This window comes from Eulemur rufifrons, chromosome 3 (genome assembly GCF_041146395.1).
Source record: "Eulemur rufifrons isolate Redbay chromosome 3, OSU_ERuf_1, whole genome shotgun sequence".
Taxonomy (NCBI): Eukaryota; Metazoa; Chordata; class Mammalia; order Primates; family Lemuridae; genus Eulemur; species Eulemur rufifrons.
The window spans coordinates 31,814,538-31,827,749 of record NC_090985.1 but is presented as its reverse complement, the minus strand read 5'-3'; positions in this window follow the sequence as shown (position 1 = coordinate 31,827,749).

Sequence of the window (13,212 nt, the reverse complement as noted above, 5' to 3'; positions counted from 1 at the left end):
TTAGTGTTGGCCTCTCGTCTCTTAGGAAGTGATGTGCCACGTCACACAATCCCAGGCAAACCATAGGCACTCAATAAATGCACATTGTCAAGAATTAGGCTTCTAAATTCAAATCTCATCTCTGCCTTGTAATACTCGTGTGACTGTGGCCTTCTCCTCCAGAACCAAAACACCTCCCCACAAGGTTTTGGTAAAAATTAAATGAGATAACACAAATGAAAAACGCTTTGTGCAATCCCCGAAGGATCATGTAAATGCTTCTTTCCTTCTGTTTCCTCCACAGAAACCTTGACTAGAGACAGCAAAATGGGGGCTGTGTGGTGTATTCAGGACTCTCAACTAAAGGAGGGAGGAAAAAATCTGGCTGAAGGGAGGGACATCTAGTTATGACATACACTCCCATCCTTTATTATCACCCGGAAGGAAGTGTATTGGACAAAATAATTTTCCTTTGTGCCTTCCAAAATATTCTAATTAATTAAGCTAGGTATGGTGGTAAAATATTTTTGTAAAAGAAATTAATATTTATTGGTATGTTATTCAGCTATTTAAATGAGAACCGTCATTACTTGTAATATTATCATATGAAGTTAATTAAGCTGTCAGATTGTATGCACAAGAGTTACAGATGGCTGGCTTGCCCCTTGGGAGTTCCTGCTCTGATAGGCAAATTACCAAAGCCAGCTGATCACTGATACAGCCCTGAAATAAGGCACTCGAGGCAGCCAGGCAGATGAAGGGAGCCCTGGTCTGTGGGTCAGGATGCCCGGTACCTGGGCCTTGGTCCACCAAGCACCAAGCACCTGACTTCAACAAACTCCATGCATCTCCTCTGAAGCCCCGTAGCCTGGGTATAATTTCCGACTTTGTAAATAATCGTCTCCCTCCATAAACTGTGACCCGAGAACATGTCTCCTGCAGACCCATGAATGTGTGTGTCCTCAGTGCTCAGCACAGTGTCTGGCTCACGGTGGACTCAACACACGTGTGTTGAATGCATACTTGAACTAGCAGGAGTGTCCCGGACCCTCCACTCCTCAGTGTCTTCATCTATCAGATGACAGGGTTAGGCTCCCTAAGGTCTCCTTGACCTTGTCCTCTTCATTCCTCATGCTTTACATTCTTTCAGGCCTCCATCACTCTCACTTTTGCAGGTCTCATGGCTGGGACCCCCCAACTTCCAGCCTTGCCCACCTCCACACTGCTGTCTGAGGTCCCTCTGACATGTCAATCTGACCATGTTTCTCCTTTGCTGACGCCTTCCAAACACCAGCCTCTGCAGGCCAAAGGTCAAACTCCCAGACCTGGCACAGACAGCCCTGAGTGCACCGGCCTCTGCAGTCTGCTCATCTGTCCGGTGACTTCCCACCCACAGCAGCCCTCACCCGGAGCCTCTTGAACTACTTAGAGCTCTCTAAATGTCCCTGTTGACATTTATTGTTCTATAAAATGGGCATATTTACAGGGCTGTCATGAAAAGTAAATAAAATGAGAAATGTCGAAACATAATAAATTCTAAATAGTCTATTTAGATATCTAATTATCTAATAATATTGCAAATGTTAAGATTGATGGATCCTCAGTGTGTAAGCTGGCTTGGGCTGCTATAACAAAACACCATGGAGTAGGTGGCTTAAACAACAGACACTAATGCTCACCGTTCTGGAGGCTGGGAAGTCCAGTCAAGGTGCTGGCAGATTAGGTGTCTGGTGAGGACCTGCCTCCAGGCTTGCAGACAGCCATCGTTGTGCTGTGTCCTCACACAGCAGAGCAGGAGTACAAACGCAGGCTCTCTGGTGTCTCTTCTCATAATCCCACCATGAGGAGCCCACCCTCATGACCTCAGTTAACCCTAATCACCTCCCCAAGGCCCCATCTCCAAATACCATCCCATTGGAGGTTAGGGCTTCAACATGTGCATTTGGAGGTGGGAGGGGCACAATTCAGTCCACAGCACTGAGCAAAGGGATGACAGTTGACAGTGGCTTTTTGACCATTTATTCAGCATCCTGATCAGTAGAGCACCTACGGTAGCAGGAATTTCATGTTCAAAATAAGGTATCCTGTGTGTAAAAAATTACCTATATTTTGTCCGGGTGGGAGTGGGGCAAATGGAAAGTTGGGGAGTGTGGAGAAATTAGGAAGGAGAGACAGGCAAAAGCTGGTCCATGGAGGGGTCCTGTGTTTACCAAAAAAGTGTGAATTTTATCTCATGAATGACTAGGTTCCCTGATACACTCTCACAAGGTTGGCTGTTAGCTTTAAGAGCTGTAAAAATGCTCACCCTAATGATCTTACCTTTGGGAATTTATTCAGAAAATAATCTGAAAGATCAGGAGAGATATGTGCACAAAGATATTTATTACATTACTTATGATAATAAAAACTGGAAGTAACACACAGAAGAATAGTTAAGTAGTTATTATATAAAGGTTTTCTGAGTGAACCAATAAATGCTTGTTGAATACAAAGCAACAATTAAAACAGTGAAGTCCAGGTTAACAGAATGGAGAAATCTTTGAAGTAAGTAAATAAACAAAAGATAAAATTATAATGATTAATACATAATGCTACAACCACATAAATACAGTGAGAAAACACAGACAAAACGAGAAGTAAATATAGATTAGAATGACAATGGACTATTTGCTAGGGTAGTGCGATTATGTTTTGAACGTGCTGTGTTCAAAAAGACCCTGCCATTTTAAAAATAAACAACAGCCAGTCCTCCACAAAGGTGATCGGGGGGCTTGTCTGCAGCCACAGCCTCACCAAGTGGCCCTTGTTTGCAGCCAGCCTGAATAAACACTTGGCTTCCAATGACACAAGTGAATCGATGAAATATCTGCGATCAATACAGTAGAACGAAGTATTTGTTTTCTAATGAAGCACAGAACAACGGTACTGGGGAGCAGGGCAAAGGAGGAAGAGGGTTTGAACTGCTAAGTGAACTACAGGCTTCAGGCAGAGCATCTCTCATCTCCCTGTGCAGGACGAGACACAGAGCCCTTGTGCGTAAATAAGGCAAAGGCAACCTAAACAGTAAGATGATGGCTGAGACTTGGAACAAGTACTGAAGAGAAAGAGAACCAGATATTTGGCAACAGTTATGACCTTACTGGATTTTGCTATTATTAATATATCTTATCAAGTAGTAAGTTTTCCTCAAGGTACGGCTGTCAAACTTCAGAGCTCGATGAGGTGACAGAGGTTAAAAGCGTAGGCAATGAGGTGGGTATGTGGTCTAGGAATGCCAGCATGGGCTGCAGGTCACACAGACGGCGTTGCAGACTCCACCACTCCCCCTTCCCAGCTGTGTCAATCATGCATTCCCTCAAAGAGCTAGTAAGACCGTGTGTGTCCTGAGCAAGTCACTCAACCTTGCCCAGCACCAAGTTTCTTGCCTCTGAAATGGACCGAAGGCCTCTGCTGTGGTCATCTGTGGTTTTGGCCACCCAGGTCCCCTCACTTCACCTTGTTCAGAGCTGCACCCCAGGGAGAGCCGCCTGCTCACACCACTCTGTCCCTGTGCTCTGCGTAGGCCTTGGGTCCACGGGCACACCATATTCTCAGGGACACAGACGTGGGTCAGGGAGGGTGTGGGACCTTATGGGAGGTGCTGAGGGGGAGGTTTGCACAGGCACGGAGGATGAAGCACGTCCTCTTCCCCGATGGATCTGACGCTGAGCAGAGGAAAGCCTTGAGTCGCTGCCACCTCCACCTTGGCTGACACACACAGAGCAGGGCAGGACAGGGCAGAGCTAAGAGATGGAAAGAGAGCTCAAGTCCTGGGGACATCATGTAAGTCCCAGAACCGAGTTATTCCTGAAGCCAACCCTATCTTTTGATTGTTGTGCCAATAAATTCCTTTTGTTTGTGTTCGAGTTAGTTTACTTTCCTTAAGCTGGTTTGAGTTCTTTTTCGCTTAAGATAGTTGGATTTCCCTTCACTTGCAGCCAACAGTCCCCTAACAGAACCGCCTTCCATATGGAGAGAGAACGCAGGTGCAAGTGCCAAGTGCGGCACCTGGCACATGGTGGCTGTTGGACAAACGTTGGCTTCACAATCTTCTCTGTCTTCCTCACTGGGATTCCATCTCTTCTTTCCCCCACCCTTCCTTCTTTTCTTCATCAAGTTTCCTCCTTCCTTTGGGGCTCTGTCCCCATGAGTCCTCTCTTCCTTGAAGCACAGAGATAAAGCGCTATCTCCTCCTCCTCCAGCATAGACTGTGGCATAGACCCATGAGCTCTGCCCTGGGCCCCATCAGCCCTGCTGTGCACGTCTTTGACACCAGACCACACTGACGAGAACCCTTCACATTTGTACAATGCTTTAGCACGGGCTCTCACCTCCAGATTCTCATTCGGTGTAACTTTAGCCACGTGCAGCGGCAAGGCAAGGTGTTATCAGCATCCCCATGTCTCCGATGAAGAACCAAAAGTTCAGGAAGGTGAAATAACTTGAACATAGTCACTCGGGGAGTAAGTCCGGGAACTGGGGCACAAATGCAGGTCCCAGTGCCAACCCCACCGCCCTGCCCACCCTCCAGTGTCATGCTGCTTCCTTCGTTGAATGTGAAACGCTCACCTGCGGTGGATGCTGCCGTGTTCCGCCCTGAGTCCCTCTTCCAGGCTACGCGCAGCCCCAGATGCTGCCGATGTTCACAGTTGTGTCCCTCACTGGGAATCGCTGTCTGTGGCAGGGACTCCCCTCCCCCCGCCCCCCCGCCGAGGTTATGCTCCTTCCTAGGGGGCAGCCCACGGCTAGTGACTGCCCTCCTGCTTCAGTCTGGGACAAGCGAAGGGCCAACACTGCTCCAGAGCTCCCTGTGGGATCTTGAAAAGCTGCCAAGTTTGAGACAGGCCCAGAGGGAGAGGCGGCTGCATATCAAGCCCAGTTGCTGTGCAAGCTGCTCTTCTACTTGGGCCACAGAACCCAGTGGATCCTAAGGCACCAAGATCCTCTGGGGTAGATAGGAAGGCTGTGCGTGGGGCTTTGGGTTGGCTGAGTCCTCAGTTACAATCATGCCACAGGTCAGCTTCTCTCTCCCTGCTCCTGCCTTCCTAACTTCTTTAGACAGGTACCCCCCAAAAGCACTCGGATAAACTTTCTGCATTCAACTTTTGGCTTGGAGCTTGTGAATCCCTGCCTGAGGCAGTTGGCATAAGAATCAGTTCTAGGAAGCAGATTCTAAACTGGGATTTCAGAGATGGAGCGCTCGCTGGCTGGGTGGGTTATTGGCAGTCCCTGGCAGGCTGCAGTGGTGTAAGGGTAAAAACTGTCACTGGCAGTGAACTGGGATGGGACACCAGTCATGGGGACATGCTCCTGTATATTTCTGGCACGAGAGAAGTATGGTAACTAGAAAGTCAATGGCATTGGTGGCTGTTACAGAGTACACAGGCTCAGGATGAGATAAGGAGTGGGGCTTCTGTTTTGCTGGCGTGAATGGTGGCAGCTATGTCTTGGGACCAGAGCTGCCAGGGGCCTGGCTGCTTCCTGACCGTGCTGGTTTCTCTCCTGAGTCGGGCAGTGGAACAGAGGCAGCTGGCAGCTCCCTTGGCAGCTCAGGGCAGCATTGTGGCTTTGGTTACGATTCCTGGAATCTCAACATAGATCTATTTCTTCAGCTTTCCCAGTGATTCTGCAACTGACCACTGATCAATCTGAAGCCAAATCTGTCTTATTTCAAAACCCACCATGTGGTGACTAGGAGAGTTGAGGTTCCATTAACGAAAATGAACTAAGGGAAAGGACAAATGTTGCAGTTGCAGGGGGAAATGAATTCCATTTTAGACACAAGACAGCCAGTGAGACCATCCAGCAGAAATTTGCGGTTGAAGGATTAGCTCTTCTTAGAGAGCCTGGGGCTAGGATTGTAGGTTGGGAATTCTTTCCTAAAAAGCATAATCCTAGGTATGACCGTCTAGGAAGAGTGTAGGAAGAGAAGGGGGCTGAAAAGAGGACTATAGGAAAAAGATGCAGTGAAAAAAATAAAGGCAGTCCTTTGAGAATCTCTGCTTTACCCTGTAATAGCTGTGTGATGTTGTGCAAATTACTTACCCTCTCTGTGCTTGGTTTAGGAGTGAGTACTGTACATCATGTTCTCCTGGCTCCAATCTTTGGTTCTCTTTGGGAGAGGGCAGATGAGGAGATTTTCATCCCTAGGCTTGTTGCCTCATGTTTGCAAAATGGCTTTTCACAGTTCTGGCCATTGTGTCCTCATATAACCATGTTTGAGACAGGGAGAAAAGAAAGAGATGGAGTGGAAAAGCGGTTCTCTTCTTATAAGGAGGCAACTTTTCTCTGGCAACTTATCAGCAAATGTGTTCTTACGTCTTGTTGGCCAGGACTAGCCTACATGAGCACCCTTAGTTGCATGGGAGGCTGGGAGAGCAAATGTCCCATAAAAGGTTCTTTCCCCTTTACGAATGACTGATATAGATCAGTCATGTTAGCAAGCAATAAGAGACTGACCCTTGGAGACATAATTGTCTACCAAAACTCATGAAAGACATACCTTAGGGAAAGGAATAAATTTCGAGTGCTAGAATTCAGACACTACACAGGACTCATCTGTAGAGGAGACGGCTACACTAATGCTCTCTATTTGTATAGCCCTGTAAACTTCATGGAAACTTTCATAAGTTCTCACTTGATCCTCACAACAGACCTGAGTGGTAAGTAGAATTTCCATTTTACAGATCAAACAAGTGGGGTTCACAAATATTTAAGTGGGAGAGGGGTCAAGTCTGGCTCCTAGGCCAACCTTCTTTCTACTGTGCCAGGCTTTGGGCCCCTGCAGATTACACTTCATAGACAGCTACCTGGATGTGAATCCCAGGTTGCCCCTTCTTCACCACTGAAAGGCCTGAACCCCAAGATTCCTAATATCTGGAACATTAAACTTCTAAACAGAAGTTAGTAAATTCCTAATTCAACCTTGTTATCTTGTCTTGAACTCCTGGCCTCAAGTGATCCTCCTGCCTCAGCCTCCCAAAGTGCTGGTATTATAGGCATGAGCCATCATGCCTGGCATTGACATTTTGTAGTAAATCGAAACTTTGGTAGGAGGGAGGATGGTAGTATAGAAAGGGCGTTGTGGTTTGGTATGTGACCACACACAAGAACATGATTATTCATTTAGGAAAAAAAAAAAAATCAAGAAACAAACTGCAGAGTTTGGAGAAACTCTACAACTAAATTCATACCTAGAATTGAATTTTTAAGACAGCTTCGCATGGATCTTAAACAATGTAAAATGCTAAAGAAAGAAAGATCCATAGGGAAGAAAACCAGAACAAGAGCATTGATTTGGTAAACACAGCAATTTTATCAGGCAGGGCCAGATCACGAGGGATTAGAGTGAGCAAGGACTGTGTTGATCTTATTTCTATCTGTTCTCTGCTGGAGAGTCACACAGGAAGCACCCAAAAGACTAGACAAAATTGTCCTTCCTCTCCCAGATATTCAAGAAGTTGTGGAGGCAGGGGGAGCAGATTTCTTGAGTGCCTACAATGTGCAAAGTGGCACTAAATGCTGTGAGGAATACAAAGTAAATGATTTGTTCATTCATTTATGCAGCCATTCGCTAACAACATTTACTGAGCTGTATTATGTGCGCAGCGCTGGGCTAGGTTCTAGGGATACAAATCAAACAGTGGTCTGATGGGTGAGGAGGGAGGGAACAGGATTCAAATGAGAACATGCAAGACTTTAAAATAAGCATCTGACGAAGGCTACAAAATCGGTGCTAACTGCTCTGAATACTAAGAGGAACAATTCAAGGCTTCCTAGGTAAAGTGGGAATTGAGCTTGTCTGGAAGGATGGTTAAGATTTTGGCAGCATGGCTAGGAAGACACTGGAGGGGTCATAGATTACAGTCTTTCCTCGTCTTTAATCTTAGAGGGGACTAACGGTCACCACAGCAAAAGTCAGCAATGTACATCACTCTCTGCACTGAGACACAGAGCCCGGCATGTACAGAAACTCCTGCCGACTGGTGTTTCTCAAGCTCGAATCATTGTACTTCATCTTTCCATTGTGTAAATAGTTGTTGAGCTCTACTATGTGCCAACCACTGTGCCAGGCACTGAGGAGACAACCGTGATTGAGGCCGCGCTGAGGTACCGCGGGAGGGAAGACAGTGCATCTAGAGTTATCCTAGTGGAAGGATGAGGGCTGTGGAAACACAGAGCAGGGGAGCTAAGCCTAGTTGGCTTTTTCTGTGTAATAAATCAATGAGGAACGACAATGTGTACTTATTTTTATCATTTATAGGCCCATGATCTCCTGGGGAGCTCTACTCCAGGGTGTGGGTTGGCTCTAGGTTCAGATTAGGTCCAGAACTTCTCCACACTTTCTCTGGACCAGCAGCTATTCGGGGCTTCCCTCCCCGCCCCCACAGGCTGAGCCAAACTGTTCAAACACTTCTAAGGCCCTTGCTTGTGGCATGTCCTACAACACTCCACTGGCCAAAGTAAGTCACGAGCTAAGTCCAACATCAAGGAAGCTGAGACACATACTCTGCCCTCTCTCACGTGCTGCAAGGTCACAGATCAGAGGGACAGTGAAGAGCTGGGAACAACATCCACGCTATCACATCATTCCTGGTCTCCACGGCCCCCTCCTAGTTACCACTCATTTCTTTGCACCCCTTTAAAACAGCATCTCCTTGAAAGAATTGTCTGCATCCACCGTGCCATTCACTCAGCACACTCTCAGCAAGCTCCCTTCCCCACCCTCCAACTGAAACTACCCTTGTCAAGGTCGCCAATGGCCTCCACCTTGCCAATGGTCGAATCTCACCTTAGTCTACTTTTCAGGAGAATGTGACACAGCTGATCTCTTCTTCCCTTTTGAAACCTTTCTTTGCTTGGCTTTCAGAACACCAACATCTGATGTTCCTCAGACTCTATTGATCTCTTCATCTCAGTATAGTTTTTCTGACCTCTAAATGTTGGAGTGCTTTGGGATTTGGTTTTTGGATCTCTTACCTTTTGTATCTACACTTATAACACATAAACATGGATTATGTTCAAATTTATATCTTCAGGTTCACACTCTTCCATGCAACTGAGAAATATATCCAATTGCTTACATGACATCTTTATTCTTGGATGTCTAAAATGGAATCCTTGCTCCCCTACACATACCTCTCTACCCTTGGAAAACCTGCTTTCTCCCAGACGTCCTCCTCTTGGTAAATGGCAGCACTCTTTACCCAGTCGGGTAAATAGATAACCAATTACCCATTGCTCAGGTCAGCACAGATCCTGAACGCAGCTGCTCCTCACCACTTCCACCGTCTGAGCCAGCCTCATCCCTGTGTATGAACCACTGTAGCTGTCTCTTAACCAATCTCCCTATTTCTACTTTGGTCCCCCACAATCTAATCAGTCTTTTAAAAATGTAAATCCGATATGATGTCAATTCTCTGTTCAAAATTTCTAATGGTTTTCTGTTCACCCCTAACTTTAAGGCCTTAACATAATCTGTTTATCTCACTGACATCATCTCCTATTATACTTTATGTCACTCTGTTCCCCTGCAATCCTCTTCTTGGAACAGGTCAAGTTTATTACTACCTTGGAGCTTTTTTCTTGTTGTTTCCTCTCCTTAAAATGTTCTTCCTCCAGACTTTAGAATGGCTTCCTCCCTCTTTAAGTTTCAGCTCAAATCCTACCTCCCTAAAGATGTACACTTGATGTCCCTATCTAAAATGCATCCTTTTCCATATCTATTTCCTTGCCCTGCCTTATTTTTTTTTTTTACAGAGCTCATTGATTAATTTATTTACATATTTATTTATTTAACTACTTGAATATACATTTGCTAGAATGTAAGCTTCTCAAGTGCAGGGATTTTGCCATACTCACTACTATATCCTTGTGCCTAGAATGGTGCCTGGCACATAGATGTTGCCTCCATAAATAATTGTTGAATGAATGCATAAATGCATGAATGAATGATCTTTGAAAGAACCAGGTGAGTCAGGTATTATCCTCATTGTATGACTGAGGAAACAGTGGCTTGGGAATGTTCAGAAGCTTGCCTAGGCTCTGTAGCTAGCAGATAGCCCTGCCTTTCTAGAATCTAAAAAAGTCTATCTGATGTTATTAAACCACATATGGCTTAAGAGTTAGAAAAATCAGTCTTCCTGTCCTGGCTATTTGGAAAATTTTCTCTATGACCTTGGGCAAATTAGAAAACGAGTTTTCTAAGCCTTGTTCTTCTAAGCATGTAAATAAAAGCCAGGGGTTTTCTAAACTCTCCAAGGTCCTTACCAGCTCCATTCCTTAAATATAAAATAATTCACAGTTGTAAGTTAATCATTGTTGTAATATTTGCTTTTTGCCTTGAGACAAAAAATACATGGGAGAGTAATGGAGATGTAGAGCCCAGTGGTCTCACGCTTACCTACCAAAGTCCCGAGCGATCTTTCTTTTCCCCGGCAGAGGACCAGGTAACTCCTGTACTTTCTAGGTGGCTGCTGCCCTTGTCTTTGCTAGTTTTCTCGTCTTGGGGAAAACATTTGGCTCTTCTAAGCTTCAAATTTTTGTTTTGAAGGTTAAGTGGGATACTATACATGAGACGGAAATGAAATTGCTTGTTGCTCTGCAATTGTTATAACAAATACTGCCAATATACAGATAAATGGGCTATGATGGTTTTAAGCTTTAATGATTGCTGTATGTAGCTCCTGTACGAGAAATCTCTCTTAACTATGGAAATACAGTAAATATAGGTTCCATGTGGTTTTTATGGGAAATAAATTAGATCAACGTGTAAACCTGCACAGATTTATTAGAGGCAATAGGAATACAACTTGAATGTGGCTCACTGACACAATGAATCCCACCCTCCATAGGCATCTATTCAAATACACCTGATGGGCGTCTTTTAAGTTGAATATTCTTGGGGGAAATAGTCTATTGTTTGGTATGCATTTAAATGAACAGTGCTGTACTATATAAATCTCATTCTGCTTTTACTTTTCACCACCAGGCCTTATACTTATCAGTCCCTGCTCCAAGTTGGATGCCTGGCCGTTGCTTTGGTGCTGCACGGTATTGCGTGTCCATCTACATCTTACTCATCCATCAGTGAGGCACCTTGTCAGGGAAGAAGTGGCACCGTCAGGCACTGCTAGTAGGAAAGCAAGCTGGTATGGCCATTCTGGAGAAGAACCTGACAGGATAGCTGGTCACATTCTAGTCGTATGCCCTGTGGTTTGGGTATGTGCATGGAGAAAACTCTCCACTGCCACTGTTGTTTAGGAAATCCACGAGCTGGAGATGAGCAGTGGTGTGCTGGAACTAGGATGTATAGCTCACGTGGGCCAACTGTTAACTTTTCTGGAATTTGGCAAGCTGTTTTCTATATTCTACCATTATTTAAAATCAAATTGTATAAATGTATAATTAAATAACATATACTAAAAATAAAATTGATAAATACTTAAAACTCATTGATTCCCAGTGCTCTCACTAGGTTTGACCATTATCTTGGTAATAAATACTTAAAACACACTCCTTCCTAGTGTTCTCACTGGATTGGCCATTATCTTGGCCCCTGAGGTCCCTGAGGCCTACGGTGTCTCTCCGGTGGACATACTACCCAACGGTGGCTGCAGCAGCCTACAGCTCTGTGCTCAGGGACGTCCCACTGGTAGCTTGAAAGAGGTGGTGGGAATAATTACGCCATGGAAATCAGCAAACCCGACAAACCAGGGCTTTTTTCCTAACCCCCAGAGCCGATTGTTAAACATTTACCAGTTCACTGGAGATTGGTATTAACTCCCCTTTACAAATGAGAAAAATGCAGCTCAGACAGCTTATGAAACTTGCCAAGAATCACACAACTTGTGACTGGTGGAAATTGGATTCAGACCCAGGGCTGTCTCAGACCTTGTACTTTACTTTGATGAAAATTAGAAGTGAGTTATAATGTTCAGACTGTAAAATTCTCCATACCTTACCACCAACATTACACTTACGATTTTTGTTTAGAAAAATCTGTTGGCTGCCAGCACCTCAGTATGAAATCAAGAAAAAGCACAATTTTTAGAAACATCTGCTTACTGATTGAGCTTCAAGACCTACTCATGTGGGAGCTCTGTCCTGAAGCACAGGTGCTGTTGCTTATAGTGCTTAGGAAAAATGAATGAGTTCAGCTTTCAGGGTAGTGTTGTGAGGTTACATAAACTAATCTTCAAACATGACAGCTAAGATATTTTAGCTACTGTTTAACCTTAAAAGATTTGTTAATAACCAATGCTATTTGCACACTGGAGGCCTTGACTCTGTGTCTGCCTGTGTACAAAACCTTTGTGTTTATTTATATAGAAGTTACAGTATTTCCTAAATTTGACTTGAAATGTAGTCACATGTTCTTCTCATTATCAAATACCTATTTTCTTACTCACACAGTCATTCAATTAGTCATCAATAAACATTTATGATGATGAATACAACTTGAGACCAAAGAGTTGGGCAAAATTATTTCTAACATGACTTCGTTAAAATATTTCATGAATCAAATGTTCTCTAAAATCTCAATATTACTTTATATCATTTTATCAGTTCTCAACCTCCTAGACCACTAAATGGTCAAGCGCAAAGGTGAACTGAAATGAGGGCCTATAGATATGAATTTTTCGGATTTCATAAACCAACATTTTTTTTAAAAAGCACTTTTAATAAGGAAAATGCCAAATGTTCACAGAAGTAGGGAAAACAATATAAACAAATCTCCATGTACTTACTGCCAAACGTCAACCATCATCAACCTATGGCCAATCATGTTTCATGCCCATCTTATTTCATGCATACCTCCATCCAAACCTGTCTGTCTCTCCAATCCCAGCAATCCCAAGGCATTCCATTTATTCAATTTATTATATATCCTAAATGGATACTTTACTCATCTACTCTACTCTAAACACCGGATTCCACAAGAGCAAGCCGATATTTGTGGTGCTATGCAACCACTTGTATAGTACTTGCCACCACACACTTTATAAATTAAACCATTTAATCTTCCAAAAATCCTATGAGGTAGAATACTACTATTTTCCAGATGAAGGAACTGAAACACAGAGGCTAAGCAACTTGCCCACCACCACACAGTGAATCAAGCACCAGAAGTGGGATTCAAACCCAGGTAATCTGGTTCCAGAGGCTGTGCCTTTAGCCACGACACCACAGCCT